The sequence below is a fragment of the Lepisma saccharinum genome, chromosome 7 (assembly GCF_977018435.1).
Source record: "Lepisma saccharinum chromosome 7, izLepSacc3.1, whole genome shotgun sequence".
Taxonomy (NCBI): Eukaryota; Metazoa; Arthropoda; class Insecta; order Zygentoma; family Lepismatidae; genus Lepisma; species Lepisma saccharinum.
This window is the reverse complement of record NC_139235.1, coordinates 78,028,003-78,034,002: the sequence shown is the minus strand read 5'-3', so window position 1 is coordinate 78,034,002 and position 6,000 is coordinate 78,028,003. Positions and strand designations below refer to the sequence as shown.

Sequence of the window (6,000 nt, the reverse complement as noted above, 5' to 3'; positions counted from 1 at the left end):
AGCTCAGTCCTCATTTCGCCATCTTTCTTACCCTTGATGTTCTTGTCTTAGAAATACTGGGACAAATAGGGGGTTATGACCCATCCAACCACCCCACTTGGGCACGCCACTAATTCAACACTCATTTTCATCGTCGCGATTAGCCAAAAGTTGCAGAAAGCGACACGCTAAATTAGAAAAATAAAACCATACACATTTACTGCATACATCTGCCAGTTTTACTTTGTGTATATTTATCCTCACTCATCGTCGCGAGTAGCTACTGTGGCAGAAAACAAGTAAAAAACAGTGCCCATGGCTCATTACCCACGAGGTTCTCCCTCCCCTCCCTGCTGAAACCCTATGAAGTTAATGGCATTGACGCTTGGCGTCCCCAAGGTCAGTTTACGTAACAACCACAGATGCCGCCTGGAACTGCGTTTCTTTCTACCCTTCACATTTTGTTCGTCCGTCGTGTTCATACGAAGGTAAGCTTATTTCGTTTTCGATTCGCAGATATTGTTAGTATTATACCTCTATTGTTGTACCCTGATAGATATTCTAGTCTCAGCAGGAGCAACTAGGGCACTTAGCGCCGCAACAGATAAATATATTTTTGGTTATGTATGGTTTCTTACAAGTGAACTAATCTGATTTTTTCTGACTTCCTGGATCAAATCATATTCTTAACAAAATACTTCTACGTAAAAATCGTGTTGAAATATTTCAATAAAAACAGTCTTGTCATTTCCGATGTGTCACTGGTAGTTGGACGTGTCCAATATCAAACTACTATTTTACCTGTCAAATCACATCCAATAACATTATCTATCATAATTCTATTTTGTTTACTTTTCATTGAATTTTGACTATGTAGTGAATTTATATTGCTGAAATAATATTTTCACATCATGATTTTATTATACAGGGTGGGACAGAAAAACCTGATGATTTTTAAAATGATATAACACAGTAAATAATAAGAGTTCGTCTTTATTCATGTGGTAGCCTTACAGGCACATGTATCCTATTATTATTGAAAAAATAAAATTATGATTTGCACCATCATTAAGTGCTGAAAATAACATCTTGCAAATTATGCCCATTTTGGTCTACATTCTGCTGGAGCCTGTCGCTGAAACGTATCATTTCTGGGAAGAAAAAAACTGCCGAATTGTTGTTTCGTTATTCCATCGTGTGGTGGGGTCGTGGGAGGGGTGGTGATGGGCATTCCACTTCTCACTAGCTGCCAATTCAGTTGCCGTGGAACCAGGCACGTAGCCAGTGGGGAGGGGGCTAAGGGACCTGAAGCCCCTCCAGAAATGATACAAATATATAATTTAAATAGGGTATAGGCTAGTGTTAATTAATTTTAATTCCTTAACGGGATTGAACATATTGTATAATAAGTTGTAATATACTGAGAAATTTATCGTCAGGGCCTCTACCCTCCCAATTCTTTCACCTTTAGATGGCGGCTGCTGATAAGGGGCGAGCCCCTCCCCAAATCAAATCCTGGCTACGGGCCTCTGTTGAACGCAACGCACCGCGCTTTCATTGGTGAAACGCTTTTGAAAGATGTTATTTTCCGCACTTAATGTGGTGTAAATTAAATAATTTTTTCAATAAAATTGGCATACATAGCCTATATGGCTATAAGGTTAGGATATGAATAAAGACGAACTCTTGTTATTTATTTATTTATCAAATAATTCCAAATCCAGCGTTAGCAATTTTACATTGGAATGTATAACAGTAGAAAAATAACAACATAAACAAAAAAAATTACACCCTATAAAGAACTTTACACATTTTTGTATTTTTGCACAACATTTTATAACATGCCTGATTATTAAAAAAATCTCATTTGGCCTGTAAACTTGTTGAATTGGCTGGGTAGTCTGTAGATCAGGGAACACTGTATGAGGCATAACCTTGGCTTCTGAGAAGCTAAAAGTTGAGTGCTTCTTGTTGTGCGAGATGGCACTTAAAAGGGAATTTCCTGTATTACATCATTTTAAAAATCATCAGGTTTTTCTGTCCCACCCTGTATTATGAAATAACGATGTGAAAATATTATTTCAGCAATAGGTACACAAAAAAAAAAAATTGATGGAGAATGTTATTGGATGCAATTTGATAGGTATTAATACTAGTTTGACATTGGACACAACCAGTCACACATCAGAAATGGAACAAAACAATAATTTAGAAACTTTTTTATTAGCTTCCCATTATTCTTTGATTTTTAATCTTTAACATGTCTGCTCATTCCTCTCAAATAATACGAAGCATATTAATTACATGTAATAATATTTATATTGTGATTGTAAGGACACCTGTACTCAGACTTACGAACAATAATCTCAGTGTTTTCAGATTTCTGAAAACAATTTGGTTGTAGGTCTCGTGCCCCGCACCCACCTAGGACTGGCCCTGTTCACGGGTGCCAGGCCTGTCTCATTGTTCATGGCACCCTCGAATCCTGGTTTCAGAAGCCGGGGGGGAGCGGGCACTCGGATGGGAAACAAAATACAAGAAATCACACATTCTCGTTTTAGGCCATAGTAGAGGTGATCAGCACCATGCTCCAGAGGAAGATCGTTTCTTTCTCAATATTGTACTGTACACATTAATGTGAGGCTGGGTAAGCCTCAGAGCATATTCGGAGTCCTTGACATAAGCGAGCAAATCACTGCAAGGAAAATAGTATTTCGCTAAAGGTCTTTTCTACTGTTACGGCGGCCGATCCTAATGCTGGCAAGGGAAGTGGGGAGCGGGGAAGCGACTAATCCAGCACTAGAAGTAACGCAGCAGCCTATAGAACGAGGTGCACGTTGTACTTCTTCCCGCCGCGTCGCGTCTCTCGGCGCCACTGCTGTTGCCGTGTTGGTCTGCGGCGTGATTCCCGCTCCCCACTTCCCTTGCCAGAACTAGGACCGGCCGCCGTAAGATTGGAAAATACCTATAGCAGTGCTTTACACAACGAAATAAAGTCACAAATGTTGCCAACTGCACGTATTTATTATTCAATACCTACTCATTTAGGTTGTGTACAGTAACATTTCCATTGCATTAAACATTCTACTAGAAATCAAAGAGCACTAGGATTAGAATGCAAAACAAGAGAAAAACAATTCTGCACTCTTTTAAACACCTATGGCCAGGTCGGGACTGGAACCCGAGACCATCCGTGACGACCTTTAGCGCCCTCCTCTTCCGAAGCGGCCCAGTACTGGTTTCAACCTGTCTTGACATGTCGACAAAGTTGTAAGATAGAATTTCCACTTCGCGCTCAGTCATGCCGCTATATTTAATTCCCGTTAATATCATCATCTTGCGCAATCCTTTACAAAGGATTTCCTGAGGTTTCGCAACTCGGCTTACTACTTGTGCAATGCGCACTGTTGCCAACCGGTATATTCCGGAACTAGAACTGGTATTTTTTCTCATACGCCTACTGAGTTGCTAGAATCGTTGAGATCACAAATTTGGATGTGGTTGGGTGGAAGCAATAAATCATACACACACAAACATACACAGTTGCACGGAATGAAGCACTACATTTGATCGCTTCAGTAGTTGTATTTACAATCTTGTCACCAGAGTGTTCTGTATTTGAGTCTCTGTTAACAAAGATCGGAAATGTATGCAAAATGCCGACCTCCGTGGTGGAGTGGTTAGCGCATTGTGTTACGGCGCCAAGGGTCTCGAACTCCGGCCTGGGCATTGGTGTTCTTTGTGAGTGTCCCTTTATTAATTTCATCATATCATCAGTCATCCTCATCGTCGCGATTAGCCAAGAGTGACAAGGAAAGCGACGCTAAAATGACAAAAATCAAAATAACGAAACTAGAAATATACAAGGAACAGGGCTGAAGACAGCAAAAAATAAACATAACCCCCTCAGCCCCCCACAGAAACTAGTATTGCGCCACTGCTCAGTTGACATCAGAAGCCTTGCAATCAAGTATTATCGGGTTCGATTCCCGGTGATCGGTAGCTCCAGTCCCGACTATCAAGTCTGAGCAAGAGTGGAAAATATAACAGAAAATACACAACAATAAAAAAGAGAAACCGAAATTTCCCTTGCTTTGTAATTTCTGTCGTCAGAGCTCCGTTGTATCCGTTTTGTATCGGGAGAATTTCATAAACTCCGATTTAGCGCATTTTTATTGACCATAGTTGGCAACACTGATAGCGCAATAATCTTATCAATGCACAGTGTGAGCCTCACATGGCACTCGCAGTCCCGTTGTTATGGTGATGTGAGTATATGTGTGGTGTCAACAAACAACTCTTCAGTTTCTGCAAGTCAGGCGGGCCGAAGGTGTTCCAAGAAAAAGGGGGGGCCGCGAAATCGCCGTTGCCGTGAAATTGAAGGTAAGGTTGAAATCTTTGTTTACTATAACCAGTGGCGTATTAATGTTTAAGTGAGGGCGTGTCTAAGTTTTTAATAGTATTAGCCTATATCTTTCGATCTTATAAATACTCACTAGGGATTGAATCGAGTCGAGACCAGTGTATTCATTCGGCAAACTTTCTTCTTTATTTCATTCATATATTTTTTTCTTGCCCTCTTTTTAATTTTTTCGTGCTTTTTAAAGATTTGAGTATTTTTTTCTCAGTTTTGGAATCTATTTCTTACTTATTTCCTTTCTTTACTATTCCTCTATACCTTTTTCATTTTGATGTTTCAGACTCTCTTTTCCTTTTTCCTACTCTGTTCTTTGTCTCACTCTCCCCCTTCCTCTCATCTTATATATGTTTGTGACTCTCTCTCCCTTCGTCGTTTCTATACTTCACTTCTCTCTGTCTCTTTCTCGTGAGTTATTTTATTTCTCATTCTCCGTCACACTCTTTCTCTCGCTTTGTTTGCTTTTTCATTCTGCTGCTTCCCACTATTTCTCTGTCTGTCTCTCTCGTTACGGTGCTTTATTTCTAATTCTCTGTCACCTTGTTTCTTTCTCATTCTGTTGAATCCTACTGTTACTCAGCTCTCTCTCTTTCTCTCCCGCGCTTTAGGGTCTTTTATTTGTCAAGCTCTGTCGCGCTTTCTTTCTACCCCTGTCTCTCGTTTCGTTGCTGTTTCTTCCTACTATTTCTCTTCTCTCTCTGGTTAGTTTATTTTGTTTCTTAATTTCTCCCACTCTTTCTCCCTTTGTATTCCGACGTTTGCTTTGTTGCTCTTTCGTTCTCGTCCTGTTGCTATAATTTCTCTCTTGACTCTTGCTTGACAGCTTAGATTGATTTGGTTTACATCGCTTTTGTGCCACTTTTGACTAATCGCGACGATGAGGATGAGTGATATGATGAAATTGAAGAAGGGACACTCACAAAGAACACCAATGCCCAGGCTGGGATTCGAACCGGGCACCCGTGGTGTCGCCATTTAACGATATGTAAGCATGGCGTCACATACTTGTCAACACGCTTTCCACTTCAAAATACCGGGTGTCCCAGAAGTCTTTCTCTGATTACAAACTTTATTCATATCCGCTATATGCAAGGTAGAGATGTGAAAGTGGTGCCAAAATGTTGGAAAACTAACCAAGTTTATTTGTTGCGGGTTTGAGTAATGTGGCTGTAGTGTAGCAGTGTCAGTGCCAAGGAATCCGGAATTAATGCTCTTGACATCGGGTGGCATCTTTCCATACAATGTTTCTTGGACTTGACAGGATTTGGGAATGAAGATAAATTCCATTTTTTCCAACTTATTGATGGCAGATATTCTAGACGAAAGAATTCTGTACATTTGAAAGTTCCTCTGCACTGTTATTGGTGACTCGTGATACCAGAGGACATGCCAAGCTTTTTCCTGATTTGTGAACATTTCCGGTTTTCTGGGCACTGACACTGCTACACTACAGCCACATTACTGAAACCTGCAACAAATAAACTTGGTTAGTTTTCCAACATTTTGGCACCACTTTCACATCTCTACATTGCATACAGCGGATATGAATAAAGTTTGTAATCAGGAAAAGACTTCTGGGACACCCGGTATAACTTTTTGATTTC

At 40.3% G+C, this 6,000-nt stretch overlaps 1 protein-coding gene across 2 annotated transcripts in view; it reads left to right on the top strand.

Annotated features, from left to right (window-relative positions):
* Positions 1 to 373: 373 nt before the first annotated feature.
* LOC145990281 (uncharacterized) overlaps positions 374 to 6,000 on the top strand; it is a 30,347-nt gene continuing 24,720 nt past the window's right edge. Inside the window, exon 1 of one of the 2 annotated variants that reach the window (XM_083125971.1) lies at positions 374 to 467. The gene's annotated coding sequence lies outside the window, so the exon portion shown is untranslated. Of the gene's footprint in view, positions 468 to 4,206; positions 4,363 to 6,000 lie in introns of those variants that run through there. The other variant, XM_083125970.1, reaches the window with a different exon arrangement.